A 16,614-nucleotide genomic window follows, 5' to 3' on the forward strand; every position below is an offset into this window, starting at 1 on the left:
GGTCACGTGCAAGTCCGTTTAAGACAGAGACCCTCCTCAAGTCATGTGACTTGTACGTGACCGACTTTCCGTCCAAACGAACGGTCGATTGGACGGAAGGTTGATTTTGCCACACGTTGGCAAGTTCGGAAGGTCATGTACCAATTTTAGTACATTGAAAAATAAATCGCCACACCATGGATAAATCAGGAAGGTTAAATATAATTATCCCATATTAAAATGATCAATCAGGATTTTGGAGATTAAATATTTGCCTCTGCAATTGAATAGAGCCGCCGACAAATAGGTCTGGAATTTATTTGGATTAGTTCGGTTGGAGATTAGTTCATTTATTAACGAATTGACTTTGAATAAATTTTAAAGCTAATTAACTAAACAGGTCCTACTCGTATAATTTTATTTTTATTTTTATTTTAATATTATTTTTAATTTATAATAAAAACGTATTAAGTATTTAAAAATATTAAAAAAAATATCTTCATAAAATAATAAATATAATTTGAATTATTGTAATTGTGAATCTTAATATAGAAATGTATGTTTATATATAAAGTAATGCTAAACCTAAGACTCATGTCTCTTTAAAATTGATGTAATTTTTAAAATCACCATTAAATTTGTATAATATCTCTATTAGTTTTTGATATGGTGATTTTAAAAGTCTCATCAATTTTGAAAAACATGAATCTTACATTTAGCATTACTCGTGCATATAAGTGGGTTTGGCTTATAGTGTATATATATGCATACAATAAGACAAACATATAGACTCAAGATTATATTGTTTAAAATTCGTGTTAATTTATCTAATTTTTTGAAGGAAAGATAAATCTTTCATTAACCAAGAGAAATGCATATAACATCACCACCATATAGGTGTACAGAATACCACCATCAAGGTGTGTACCACGCCTGAGCCAAAAAGACTCCAACCATAATAGACAGAATGTTACAAATAAAACATAGCCAAACAGAATGATGCATTTGTATTGACATAAAACTTTTTTTGAACAAGGACTCGGTCACACATTATGTTTAAAAAGTAATGACTAGGTTAATAAGCACAAAGTAAACTGCCAACAAACACAGGAAAACTCAATATAGAAATTGCCTTTCAGGAGATCCGTCACCCGAAGTGGCGCGTGTGCCACCCATGCCGCCGCCAAAAGACTCCCTACAGCCATCGTTCACCATAATCCTCCGATCACCACTAGACACAGCCAAAAAAAGGGTTCGTGACCATCACATGCTACCCAAAATAGAAAACCACCCAAGCGTGTGATGACCACGCGCCGGCCACAGAGTCTACGCACGGCCGTGAGAAACGACTGTCACGCCAAAAAACGATGGTGAACAAGGCTGGAGGGCGCATGTCCAACAGAAGACAACGGAAAAGCGCAAATCTGGCCTCCAAGAAAACGACAGTTGAAGCTTGGACAATATCTCTGTTGTTGACACGCACAGGACGGCGACTCGCCTCCGGCACCTTCTCCAGTGAGCTTACCTGCCAAAACAAACTAAAAAAATAGAAAAATAAGCCACCATATTCCAAAAGGACTAGGAGGAGAACACCAACCACCGAATCCACACCGGGGAGACAAAAAGAAGGATTTTAGATAGAGAAGCTCTTAATTTATCTAATTAACTCAAATAGTAAAATCTTCACAATAATTAATATAGATTATGAAAAAAAAAATTAAATAAGTACAACATTTACTTTATATATATATATATAATGAATTAATTAATTAATTGAGTAGCTCGTAAACAAGTTTGAGTTCATTCAAAAAATAAATGAACAAAGTTTGAACATATTATTTAACTCGGTGATAAACTCAAGTTCGGCTCGTGTTTGAAAAAAAAAATTAAACAAACCGAACTTGAACATTTAATATCCAGCTCAATTCGACTCGATTAGAGCTCTAGTGCTAATTCAAGGTGTATTTTCAATTAGAGCCCAAATTATCTTGACCCAGCCCAATCACAAACAAAATTCCTTTGCCCCTTTATTATTTTTCCATTTTTTTTTTATTGGGCATGTTTCTCTTATCATTTTTATTATTGTTAGTATTATATTATTATTGTCGTTATGAAAATTATCATTTGTGTTATTATTATTATTAACATTTTACGAAATTCATGACATGTTTGAGAAAAAAATATTTCTTGCTGAAATATTGTGTCAATTACTTAAAAAAAATTAGAATTGAGATGTTGTTGTCCATTGACTAACTGCACACTCGTGAGATTTTTGTTTTTATGTAGATGGATTTATAATTTATAAATAAACAATTCAAGCTCGATTATATATGCTCAACTCAATTTCAATTTATTCATTAAACAAATCAAACTTAAACAATATTATTAACAAAATCAAACTCATATAGGTTCGACTTGATTCAATTTAAGCTAGTGAGTAGTTTGTATAATAAGGTTATTCGCATCTGCTTTTCTAATTTTTTTAATCTAAAATGACTAATTAAAGCTATGTTTTTTATTTTAACTAATGGCTTTTTTAGTGCACTCACACATGATTATTTATTATTTTTCTATAATATTTAAATATTTATTATTTACCTCCTTTTCCGAGGGTATGGGCATAGCCAAAAGCAAGCATCCATTCACACATTAACTTGAGGAGCAAAGATTAATCTTTCAGATCAAACATATGCCGAGGGTTTGACAAAATCCATACGAAAAGAATCATGGACATAGCCAAAAGCAAGCATACATTCACCTAGTGACTTTAGGAACAAAGATTTCATATCGAAAGCTGAAACTCAAATTGGAAATCATTTTAATTTTGTGTTTGGGTGTTCGATTTTTAAAATTAGAATTTGATTCATATTTGATGCGCGAATTTCAATGTTTGATTTTGTGAAATAAAATTAAAAAAAGTTTAATAAAATATGTTTTTTTTTTTTATAAAAAAACACTGTAACAAGTAGAAAACATTTTCTACTTGTATTCAAACAGACCATAGCGTCTCTTCCGATTTGAACCCAAGCCCACCGGTTCTCCTTGCTCCAATCCACCAAAAGCACCTCCAAATCAAAACTAGAGAAATATGTAATACAAATAAATCTAGTCAATAAACTCACGAGGAAAGTCTTTCAGACTCAACCACCTCAAAATTTTGTGTTATCTTTTCTCTTCTTCTTTTTTTTCTTTTTATGTTGGGGAGGTTGAGTGCATACGTGAAGAAGAGTATTAAAATATTAATTAAATAATTAAATTCACTTCTTAATATTAACTAAAGCTAATTTATTGAGGAGAAAGTCACAAGTATATGAAGCTTGGCAATAAGCCCCCACCAACAAAAAGATTACTTAGTATGGGTTGGTACGTCAAATGGAGAGTTTTGTGCCAAAAGTGCTTATCATCTTGAGAAGGAAAGGAGTGTGCTGTGTAAAGGAGGAAGTTCAATTACTATTGTGGATGGGGATCATGAGGATTAGCATCTCGAGGGTGGTTTAAGATGTTATGGAATGCTTGTAATAATTTGTTGCCAACCAAATAAGATTTGTATAAGAGAAGAATATTCGATCCACCCAACCTCACTATAGGGTAGAAATCAATAGTTGTTTAAATTTAATGAATTTTTTTGTAACTTTTGCTTTCTTTCTTTCATTATTAATTACTATACATATTTATTTTTGCTACTCTTTTTTTTTTTAAAGAATGAGTAAAACTACATATTGACAAAAAGAATCAACTGTACAACAAAAAGTTTACAATCCAAACAACAAAAACAGAAAAACCAGATAAAACACTCTAGGAATATCCACGCTACACTCAATGACCTAAATTAAAACACCCAAAAAAAAGCCCTGCCCACAATGGAACAACTAACTCAAAATACAAGCATCAATGTTCCATTTGTGACAAAGAATAACATCCTCCATAGTTTTTGGGAATTTGCCATTTCCAGAAACTCTACACCGAATTGTCCAAAAAATTTGCTTCAAAACTTATTCTCCAGTGAGAGGTTGTCCACCAACTTTTAACTCATTTCGAGCTCGCCATAACCAATACACAACAGAGCTCAAGATAAATCTACAAATTGTCCCCATCAAACTCTTACTATTCCAGATTTTGCATCCTTCATCAATCAGTTCACTCTAACTGGTATAACAATTTAACAAGCCACATTGCTGCAAGCAAGTTTTCCAAACCCGGGAGCTAAAACCACAAGAAAATAAAAGGTGATCTCGGCTCTCAATTCCAGCCCTGCAGAAACCACAATTGACATATCCTTTAAAACCCCAAGCAAGCAACCGATCCCTAGTAGTTAGCCTATTATGTATAGCTAACTATAAGATAAAAGCTTGTTTGGAAATAGCAAAAGAATGCCAAACCAGCGGCCACCACCTCACAGCCACCTTTTTCTTCCTTAGGTGATTCCAAGTTTCTGCACAAGTGAACACACCAGACTTGACAAGAGTCCAAACAAGTTTGTCAATTCCACCAATCGGCACATCCATCAATCTACTTTGAATAGCAACAAGATCTTCAGAGCGCGTTGGCCTCCAACACCAATCACCCTGCTTAAGGACAGTATTTAGCTTAGCATCCAATCTACTATTGGAGTCATAGATAACTCTAAAGCAAAATCTGTCAAAGAGAGCTCCAAATGGGTGCCAATTATCCACCCATAAGTGAATATTGGAACCATTCCCAACATCAAATCTAAGAAAACCCCGAGCTAAGCTCTTGATTTTTAGTAACTTCCTCCAACACCAAGAGCTGTTGTTAAGGATGCTCACATTCCAAAAGCTTCTCCCTTTCAGCAGGTACTCATGAACCCAAGCTACCCATATGGATCCAGATTTAGCAAAAATACTCCAAATGAAAAGATATTCCAAATATCAACATCTTTTAGCCCCAAACCCCCTTCCTTTTTAGGGAAACAAATATCATTCCAAGAAATTTTTGAATTGGCAATATTACCATCACTACCATTCCATAGAAAACGGCTAAATTTTTTTACTAATATCTTTAAGAATGCTCTTAGGAAGAATGAAGGTGCTAGACAAATAAACCTGAATGCTATAGAGGATAGAAGAAAGAAGTTGCAACCTCCCTGCAAAAGACAACATTTTGGAGGACCAAGAATTAATGCGGCCTACAATTTTTTCTACCAAAACTCTGCAATCCCCAGCAGACAATTTTGAAAAAATGAGAGAGACCCCAAGGTATCGAACAGACAACTTCCCCTCCAGCATCTGTAATTCCTGCAGCAAGGAAGCCTTCAGCCTATTCGAGACTCTAGAGCAGAAAAATGAGCTCCTAAAAGGATTGGCTCTTAACCCCGACAATCCCTCAAATTCCAATAATGCTGCCATAATGACTGAGATGGAAGATAAGTTGGCATCTGAGATGGAAGATAAGTTGGCATCAGAAAACAACAACAAATCATCTGCAAAGTAGAGGTGAGTGATATTCATCCTGGAGCACCTAGGATGATATTTAAACCCTGACCCCTCTCTAGTATACTCTTGCATCAATCTAGAGAAAACCTCCATGGCTAGAACAAACAAATAAGGGGATAAAGGGTCACCCTGCCTTAGACCTTTTTCACCTCTAAAATACCCCACCGGAGTCCCATTAATAGAGATAGAAAACCTTGGGGAAGTAATGCACACCTTGATCCATTTAGTGAATTGAGCAGGGAACCCGAAACAGGAAAGACAATGCACCAAGAAATCCCAATTCACAGAGTCATACGCCTTCATAAGATCTACCTTCATTGTACATCTAGGATTACCCCAGGCCGATGATAGATTCGGACCAATTCTTAAGCCAAAAGAACATTCTCAGATATGCTTCTCCCCGGGATGAAAGCAGATTGAGATCTACTTATCAAAGGATCCAGAAATGGCAGCATCCTGTTTGAGAAGAAGGCCGGTACTAAAAATTAAATTATAATGAAAGTATAGGCTAGCTAGTTCATGCATGATTATAGCCAATAGACTTCACAAAACTTCAACCAAAAGCACTATTATATATATATTAAAAAAAAACCTTCAACCAAATGTCACTAAAACGGCACCAATTAGCATTTGGCAAAGTCACCTCAAAAGAACCTTTCATTTAAATCAAATCTCTGTTCTTTTTCGTTTTCTTATTTTCCATCCTGGATAAAAAAAAAAAAAAAAAAAAAAAAAAAAAAAAAAAAAAAAAAAAAAAAAAAAAATTAATACTAATTTTCTTCTTTTTCGTTTTCTTATTTTCCATCTTGGATAAAAAATATTTTTTAATACTAATTTTTGCTTTTCCACATGCATGCATGGCAAAAGGTTTAGACCATGCAACGTATATATATATATGGCTTGTATTCAACATCCAAATGATAATTAATTAACGTACAACTTTAAGAGAGCGAATTAAGGAGGCCATATGGATGGTTATGGTAGGAGGAGACTTGTATTGGTTATGATGATAATTAATGTTAATCATGGCCATGTTAGTTATAGTTCAGGCGGATGATGAGCTAAGTCCTCCATCCTCTCTCCTTCCTGCCCCTCTCTTCCCTTCCGAGTGATGCTTTATTTGCTTTATATTCAAAACAAGCATGTTATTTCTACTGCATGTGTTCGAAAACACACACAACTTCGATGAAGTGGCCTTTTATATATATATAACAATATAAAAAATTAGCAATTTATTGACGTGGGTACAGTAACCCACTTTATGTCACGTTACTAATTAGTGAGGTTTCATTTTATGAAACTTATTTAGTGACGTGCTGAATATGCCACCTCATGAGTTAGTAACGTGCTGAATATGCCACGTCACTAAATAGTAGCGCGGTACATTCAGCACGTCACTAATTTATTTAAAAAATCCAAATTATTGTATATTTAAAATAAATAGTGGCGTGTTACTCTAACACTAACACGCCACTAAATTAGTGGCATGTTAATACTAACACGCCATTATTTGGTGGTGTATCATATTGACACGCCACTAAATTAGTGGTGTGGTATCCACTAATTTTTTCGTTTTGCCCCATTTTTTTCCTCCTTTTTTTTTTCTCTACTCTTGCTCACCCCCTATTTATTTTCGTTTTTGTCTTCCTTTTCCTTTTGTCTGACCAAACTGAGACCACAGAAATCCACTCCCTCTGCTTCAGAAAAACATATATAGGTACTCCTTTCTTCCTTTCCTCTTTCTTGTCTTCCTTTCTTCTTTTTTGTCTTCGGGGTTTTTTTTTTTTAATAGATAATCTTTGTTTCTTTTATTATATATATTATATGTGTGGTGGCCTCTTCTTTTTCTTTTTCTTTTTTTCTTTTTTAAGTTGTGTGGTGGTCTTTCAGCAAGGCAATTCCCTTCTCGATCTCTTTTGTCTTTGAATCTTTTAGAAAATTTCGGTTCTTTGAACTGATTGGGTTATGCACATATGGGTGTTGACCGAAAATGAATGGGTAGAGAAGTTTGGGTTCTCCTTTTCTTGGGTGCTTTAGTCAAATGGGTAATTTTCTATGTTTCAATAGTATGGGTTTGATTTTTGTTTCATGGAAGAAATGTTTTGGTGAAGAAGGAAGAAAAAGGAACCAAGATATATATGAGAAGAAAAATTAATCTTTTTTTTTTTTTTTTTTCAACCGTTGAATTTAATATTATTTTTTGCATTAAATTGCAGGTTATCTACTGCACAAGCTTGAACTGGAGTGCCGATTGAAGCACACAATTTAGTGGTTACATCGATGGTGTCGTAAGAGTGTGGGGGATTGGGCGTTATCAGTTACTCTTCTTAATTGTAGCAGATCTTAAAGTTTTAGGATTTTGTTGGTTTTATATTTATGATGGACATGGCTTTGAGGCCACCGATGTTTTGGTTTGCCTTCTTGCATGCCTTTGTTTTGTTGCAGATGATTCAGCATGATCAAAGGGGCTTGAATTCATTTGTTAGTACTGCATGAATGATTTTTTATTTGTTGCCATGCCATAATTAATGGTGTGGCTGTTCCTAACACACACCACTAATTTAGTGGCATGGCAGTTAAACACGCTACTAAATAAAAATTTGTAACGAATTGATTAGTGGCGTGACAAAAACGCCACTAATCATAGGTCACTAATATTTAGTGACGTGTCAAACAATAAAAAACACCACTAAATTTAGGTCACTAAAAACTAGCTTTTTTGTAGTGATATATATATATATATATATATATATTTATTTAGTCTGTACTTTATTTTGCTACGTACGCTTCACATATGGGTGAAACTATAAAAATGTAGGAGTAACTTTACTTAACTTTCCTGAATTGTCATCGCTTTTGTAATTACGTACTCTCATAAAATTTTAAAACCCTCAATTTAGTGTATCAACCTTCTAATTTTTTGCAATGTCACCTGTTAGGATTTTCCGTTAACTCCTAACCGGAGGGTGTCAAAGTTCCCAAAATACTCTCATTTTTTTTAGGACAAAAAAAATTGCAAATATTTAGGCATTGGTCAAGATTTAACGATATTTGCAAAAATACTCACGCCTCAATCTTTGCTTTTTTTTTTTTTTTTTTTTTTTTGTTTTATAATTAAAAAATGTATTTTGAGAATTTTGAAAGGATTTAAGGAAAATTTAAATGGAATGATGACATTGCAAATTGTTTAAAGTTGGATATAATAAATTGAGAGTTTTTGAACTTTAAAAGGCAATCGTAAAAGCGGTGACAATTTAAAAAAATTAAATGAAGTTTCCCCCAAAAATTTATCGACTAGCACTTTATAGCCTCTGACTTTGAAGTTGTTCTTAATTTTTAATGGAGTATATGTGGCTAAGACCAAAATACTCTAACGTGGAAGCATTTAACTAGGCTATAATTTATTTATTTTTCCTTTGAAACAGATTCACATATAAACAATCAAATAATTGATCGAGTGATTAAATCTCATACAAGAAATTCTGCGCAAGAAATTCTCAAACTTCACATTTATTCCCCCACTTTTCCAAAATATTTATGGACTCATACTCCATCGGGGAAATTTACAATTGGTTAGCTTACCACTCTATCCTAGCTATAATTCATCCCGAGTTGGCTTCTACCTCATCTCAACCCTTTTAGAAGAGCCTCTGAAAACTGAACTTTAATGACAGGCTAAGACTATTCTTGTGAAAAATTGCTTGGGACATCCTTCCTACAACTTCTAGAATCAACTTTATATTACCATCCTCAAATAGATTGCCGATATGCTCGCTTTGCAAATTAGGTGATGATTCACTTCATCATATTTTTTTCAATTGCATTTTTGCGAAATTTGTTTGGAGGCACTCATTTTGGCCCCTGGATTCATCGGCCTTTAACATTATCTCATTGACAAATTGGATACAAAAGATTATTTCACCACGAGCATTTCTTAATATCCCTTCACCTAATGACAAGTTCCAAATCTTTGCTGCAGTGGCTTGTGACCTCCTCTGGTTCTATAGGAATAAATCTCATCATGAAGGAACCAGCGTTAATATCCACCACATCTCCAAACACATAAATCTGATTGCTATGGAGCATTACAATAATTGACATATGTCTCTCCCCGCTGTCATAGAGATGGAGAAATGGATATCTCATAAACCACCATGAGTTACAATCAATTTTGATACTGCTATCAGAGATTCTTTCTCGATTCAAGCTGTGGTCTATAGAAATTCTCAAGGCCGCATTCTTCGTATGACATCTCAACTCTCTCCTTCTTGTCATCCAAACTATGGAGAAGCACTTGCTACCAATTTAGCGGTTTCACTGGCGTCATCACTACAACTAGATCACTTTATTCTGGAAGGTGATTCACAAGTTGTACTCTTAGCTCTCCAAAATCCTTCTGTTACTCAAGGTTGGAGGATTTCTTCCCTAATTATGAGAACATTAGGATCTATCCTAGCCTCTTCCTCTTGAAAAGCTCACAAAATCTTAAGAATTGCAAACTTCTGCACCCATCATGTGGCACATTGAGCCGCAACTATATTATTTTTTGATAGCATTTCCATTTATCCTTCACCATTCTCTTAAGTTCCAATTGTAAGTGGTAAAGACCCCCTCTAGAGGTGGCAAACATCATTCCACCTAATTTTTCTTGTTTTCTGTTGTTGTTTATTTCAAAGTATATATATAATGATTAATATAATATTATCATCATGGGAATTTGCTAATTCAATTTTTTTTAATTAAATAGTAGTTCGGAATATTATATATCAATACTCATATGAAGAATTATAGATGTTAAATTTCTAATATAATATTATCATCATTGGAATTTGCTAATTCAATTTTTTTTTAATTAAATAGTAGTTCGGAATATTATATATCAATACTCATATGAAGAATTATAGATGTTAAATTTCTAACATTTCAAATTATTCAATGAGATTCTAATTAAAGACAACCTGTTTTTATGTGGCAAGTGTGTATGACAAAGTGAATGCCTATACGAGGAAACCTGTAGGTAGGGATGTAATCGAGCCGAGTCGAGTAGAGTTTTAAGATTTTAAGACTGGCTCGTTTATGAGTTGAGCACGAATTCGAGCCGAGCTATATAATGCGTGTTCAAGTTTGGCTCGTTTAAAACTCGGGCGAGCTCGAGCTCGAGCTCATTGAGAATGACATTCGAGCGAGCCGAGCCGGATTACTCGACAAGCTCGGCTCAACTGAGCTCGAGGTAGGCTATTAAATTTTTCAATGTATAATTAAAATGAAGTTCAAATCCGAGTTTGTGAATAACCTCCATACTAACTATTAATAACTTAATATATTAGTTTAACATACTAAATACTTTTATCAAAATATTATAATTAATATGTAATACAATATTTACTTAGCTAGTATACTATATGCTTATTTAGTATACATATAAAAATAATAATATCGAGTAACATATAATTAATTACATTTACTTAGTATATGTTAATAAACTATAAATAATATGTTAGTTTATGAACTAACTAGTTAGTATGTTAACTAATACACACACATATAAATATTAAGTAACATCTATAACATACATGCTTAAATGTATATAACTCATTTTTAGTAATATATAAGAGATATGAACGAGCTAACGAGTCGGACTAATGAGCTGGGCAAGCGATCTGGTATAGCTTTAAACAAGCTGAACTCGCGAGCCCCTATCGAGCTTTGTCAAGCGAGTCAGGTATGTATCACTTACTAATCGAGCAGATTTGTACAGTAACGAGCGAGTTTCTACAGTATCGAGCTTGAGTTTGGATCAGGTTAAACCGAGCGGGTTGTCGAATGGACCGATTTATTTACATCCCTATCTACGGGCTACTATCTCATCAAATTACTACTCAATTGTCAATGTTTTTTCAAACTACCAATTGTGTACATCCATGTCCCACCTTAAACTACCAAAAAAAATGTCAATGTCCTCCATAAGACCAACAAAAAGACAAAATATTTTTTCAATAAGACAAAAATGTCTTTATAAATTCAAAAAACAAAAAAAAAAAAAAAAAAAAAAAAAACCAAATTTTTTTTTTTATAAAAAAAATCGTTTATTATTTTTTTTTAAAAAAAAAAAGAAAAGAAACTGAAAATTATAAAAACAAATTTTTTTAATTTCTTTTTTAAAAAAACAAATGAAAAAAAGAAGAAGAAAAACCAGTTTTTATTTTTTTTACTTTTTGTTATTTTAGATTTTTATAATAATTTTTTATTTTTTTTTTTTAAAAAAATTAATAATTTTATAAAGGCTTTTTTTATCATAATGGGGGAAATTGATATTTTTTGGTAGTTTAGGAGGGACATTGACACAATTGATAGTTTGTAGAGGGCATTGACAATGAAGTGGTAGTTTGAAAAAATTATCTATATATATAAATATATATTTATAGCTATTTAATTCGATCTCATCAGTTTCTAGTATTATTCTATTGAATAAATTAAAAATGGGTTGCAAGTGTGTTGGAATAAACCAAAGCCAACGAGGTGTACTATGCTTTGTATTAATGAATACTACAGAAATTAGCAATTTCACGCTTTGTGGAGATGCAATTTTCTTTAAGAATTTCAGGTTATATATTTTTAAGGATTTATAGTAAATGACTATTTCCCTAGTGACACATTTCTGAGAATATGAACGACCGAGATTTGCTGTCTGGTAGCAATGGCCTCAAACTATACACGTTAATTAAGCTCAAGTTTAAAATCCTTAAAACAAATTAATTAATGGTTGATTCCTTAAACTATGCATGCAGATTTGCAGGTTTGGCATGGGGGAAAGCAAATTTGCTATGGGTGGATGCAGATTTGGAGGAGAATGAGGTTCGAACACTGTTCCAATAGATGGCACCAATTGTTGATAGTCAGATTGGACTAGGGTGGGCAATTCCGGTTAGTGCGTCGGGTTTGGGTCAATCTACTTGACCCGTCAATTCGATTAGGCTAACCCGAAACCAACACGATTATTAATTGGGTTGAAACCCGTAACCCAAACATAACAAGACCAACCCATCGAGTTACGCGACTCAACCTGATTAAACAAGTGGGCAATATTAACCCGACACGACCCGAATTTTGTAAAGACTATGACACTTTTATTATTTTGATTTTGATTTATTATTATCATTATTTTTTAAAGTAAACGGGTTGAACTCGTCAACCTGCGAGTTGGCGGATAAACCGATTACTAAACGTGTCATAAACGGGTTGGTGGATCAACATGCAGGTTGACCCGTCAACCCGTTTATAATCGTGTCAGTAAACAGGCCAACCTGCCAATTTGTTTAACCTAAATCCTAATCCTGTAATTTCGTGTCGTGTTTGTGTCGGGGTTGCGGGTCCAACTCAAATTGCCGACCATAGTCATTGGACGATGGGCTCTTGCAAAACAGAGAAAAAGTTACGAAAAAAACGCCATGCTCAGAAGGAATTGGATAGCCTCCAATACTTAAGTCAATAAAGTATTGTAAGAGAAAAGTGGGATGAATCGAGAGAGTTCAAGAAAAAAGAGACAATATATGTCTTGCGAGGATGGTGACCCGTTTAATGTGAAGCTCCGTGTGGTGTGGTGGAGTTGCCTCACTGTATGCCACGTGATAGGCTTGCACTTGTGGACTAACTATCTGATTCTATGCCATGTGGTGGGGTTGTTTGAGTGAGCCCCATGATGATTTATGTCCATATCAAAATGCACCAACAGATCGATGACATAGAAGGCTAGCTAGAGGCATATTTAATCTGGCTCTTATGTTGGTCTAGGCTAATCGCAGACAATAATGCTAACAAATTACCAAAAAAAAAGAAAGGTGCGAACAGTATAAGCTTCAGCTTTCAGAATGGCTCTTCATTTCTAAGAGAAGCTGTTTTGCGTTTATTCGCTTGTATAAAGTGCATTAGAGAATAGCGTCAACAAGATGCATCTTCATCATCATTAATTTGATGGTTTTTTTGTAGGTTATGTCATTATCTAATTTATTTGCCTCTTTTTTTACTTTTTTTTTTTATCGGGAGTTTGGATAGGGTTAAAGGGTCTTCCGACCGTCATGCTCCTGTCTGCGTCTTGTTTAACCACCTTAAATAGTGGTTACTTTTCTTAGTGTTCGTGCCAAGAATGATTTATTTGATACATTAATCCCTTTTAATTTATATTTACTCTATTAGTTTTTTGGATCATTGTTGGATTGTCCGGCCTTTGTTTATTGTTCTCTGTTGTAGTTATTCTTTGATGTATTAAAAAAAAAACAAAAAAAATAGAGCATCTCCGGAAGATGCTCCAAAATCTCCTAATTGTATATATTTAATTAATATGAGGTAAAAATCAAGTTCAACAGTTTATTTAAAACGTATATATTATTTTTTTTGATTAGCTACTTTTAAGCCAGCACTATAATTTATGTACGTATTCGTTTTTAATCATTTATATATCTTTTTTCTCTTTTTGCTATAATCATTTCTCTGGACGGTTTAAGAAAACAATAAAAAATATTGAGAAATAATATTAAATTGAAAATCCATTGAAATTTGCATTGAAAAAATAGTGAATAAGGTAAAAAAAAAGTTTTTTAATTAGCTACAATGCATAAAATAAGGTTGATTATAATATATGAATGAGTCTTTTATATTATAAAACGGTCAAGTGAATAAGAGCATAATATAGCTCTTTAAATTTTATCATATAGATGTAAGTTATATACCAAAACACGTAAAATTTTTAATTTTTTTATATTATATTTTCTTTCAATAATGTGAAAAAGGTGCATTGCCCATCTGCATCTTTGATCACCAAAGTGAAAAAAATCATTGAAAAAAATAAAAAATCTAGATCGTCCCATTTTCAACCCACAACTACATGGCTAAAAAAGTTGGGACGTGGCTACTCTTAATATCTATAAGATGTCGCTGAGGTCTAGATCTGTGGTCCATGTGCGAGATGTCTACATTTTCTTCTTATACATAATAATAAAAATTTGTCTATTTTGGTGGACCACTACAAACAAATAAATGGCGTGCAAATCTTTGCAATGGATACATTAATTGAGTGAGCATTCATCCGGGTGCGGCAGTTACTTCAAATCCCATTGGACTTCAAAATAAAACATTATTTACAAATTCCCACAGCATGGTTCGTACTAATTCGGCATGTGATTGTGAAAGATCACTTATGAGACTTATCCGACCAAATAAAAATTAGGCTGATTAATCATTTATCCAGTTATGTAGGTTTCATAAGTAGTCTCTAACTTTTTTTTCCCACTCACTTGGGATTGCAGAACTTTTTACCTTATCGTTCCGTACCTTTGGATTTATTTTCCTTATCTTTAATTAGACACCATTTTATTGGTAGCCACTAGCATATGTCTCCCCCTTTTCAAGGAGGATTATATTTCTCTTATATCATTATAGAAATGAAGGCTTCTTCTCTTTATTATTTATTAAGGAGGGAAAAGAAGGTGAGTTAAAGCCCAAATCCCTCTCAAAAAAAAAAAAAAAAAAAAAAAGTCCCTAAATCCCAATGGGACTAGTACATTCTGCTGTAAAAATAATTTCGACGGGCTAAAAATAAAAATAAATAAATGTTTCTATCACACGTAAACTACAAATATAGGCACTATAAAAATCAAATTGACTCTATAATTCAATTAAATAAAGTATTGGACTCATTTGATAATGTCTGTTAGACTTTTCAATAATTGATGGATTAATAGTAATGCCAATTCTAAATTATGAAATAATTTTTAGATTTAGAGTCCGTTTGGATTTACGATTTGAAAAAATAATTTTTAAAAACGCAGTTAAGCGTTTGACAAAATCACAATTTGACATTTAAAATTGCAGACTAACCTTTATTTTATCTATGATTTAAAAAAACAAATTTTATGAGTTTTCAAATTATAATTTTTTAAAAATTTATTTTCTATAATTTAATTTAAAATAATTTTTATTTTTTTATCTATGAAATCCTAATCTCAAATAGTACTTTAACCAGTTAAGTGCATAATTGATTATATATTTAGGGAGGGGAGACTTGGTGTAGGTGGAAGCTTTGGAAGGGAAAAGAATGGAAAAGAGAAAGAGAAATAAAGAAAAGAAGATGAACACGTAAGGGGTGACTTCAGTGAGTGAGATAAAAAAGGTGACAACTTGCGAGTATTGCACGCATGACGTGGCACGCATTAGTCTCGTATCGTATGCATGCGAAAAAGAACACGACAGATTCTGTCATATGCTCATTTTGCCATGTGCGCCACTAGGATTGGATAGATAAGCTTTTGAAATAAAGAAATAATATTTGCCACTAAAAAACATAATAATTGACCTTTTTTTTTTTATAAAAATAAAAAATAAAAAATTATATTATGTAAAGCAATAATTTTAAATAAGATATATTTTTTAAAATATTTAAAAATTAATTAAATAATATCTCTTTAAGGTTTTCTATTATGATAATTCATTCTTCTCGTTTTACTAATTAAGTTTTTTTTTTTTTTTTTTTTTTTTTTTTTTTTTTTGTATAAATTACTAATTAAGTTTTTGTTTGGTTTTATTATTGTATACTCTAGATCTCTCAGACACGTAAAAATAAGGATGAAAATACAGACTTTCACAGGAAAGAAAATACATAGAAGTAAAAAGTGTTGAAACTTTTACACGAAAAAAAAAGACAAAATACACTCGTAATTCTTATCGACTAATAATATATAAGAAAAACTTTACTTATAACTCTGGATATTTCATTACTTTTATAATTAAGTACTCTAATTTTAAAAAGTGATATTTTAGGATATTTATCTTTTAATTTTTTTAATTTTTAATTTTTTTTTTCAATTTCAACTCTCCTTTATAATTTTTCGTTAAATCTTGTTAAAATTCTCAAAATACCAGTAATTTTTTTTTTAAAAAAAAAAAAGAAAAAAATTACAAAGATTTAGGTATTAGTCAAAATTTAACAAAATTTATAAAAATACTCGTGCGTGAATCTTTAAAAATATATATATATATATATATATATATATTAAAAAAAAAACACGGGTATTTTGAGACTTTATAGGATTTAATAAAAAATTATAACAGAGGGTTGAAATTAAAAAAAAAAAAAAAAAATTAGAAGTTGGATACCCTAAATTGTCACTTTTTAAAGTTTGAGTACTTA

The sequence above is a fragment of the Alnus glutinosa genome, chromosome 6 (genome assembly GCF_958979055.1).
Source record: "Alnus glutinosa chromosome 6, dhAlnGlut1.1, whole genome shotgun sequence".
Lineage (NCBI taxonomy): Eukaryota > Viridiplantae > Streptophyta > Magnoliopsida > Fagales > Betulaceae > Alnus > Alnus glutinosa.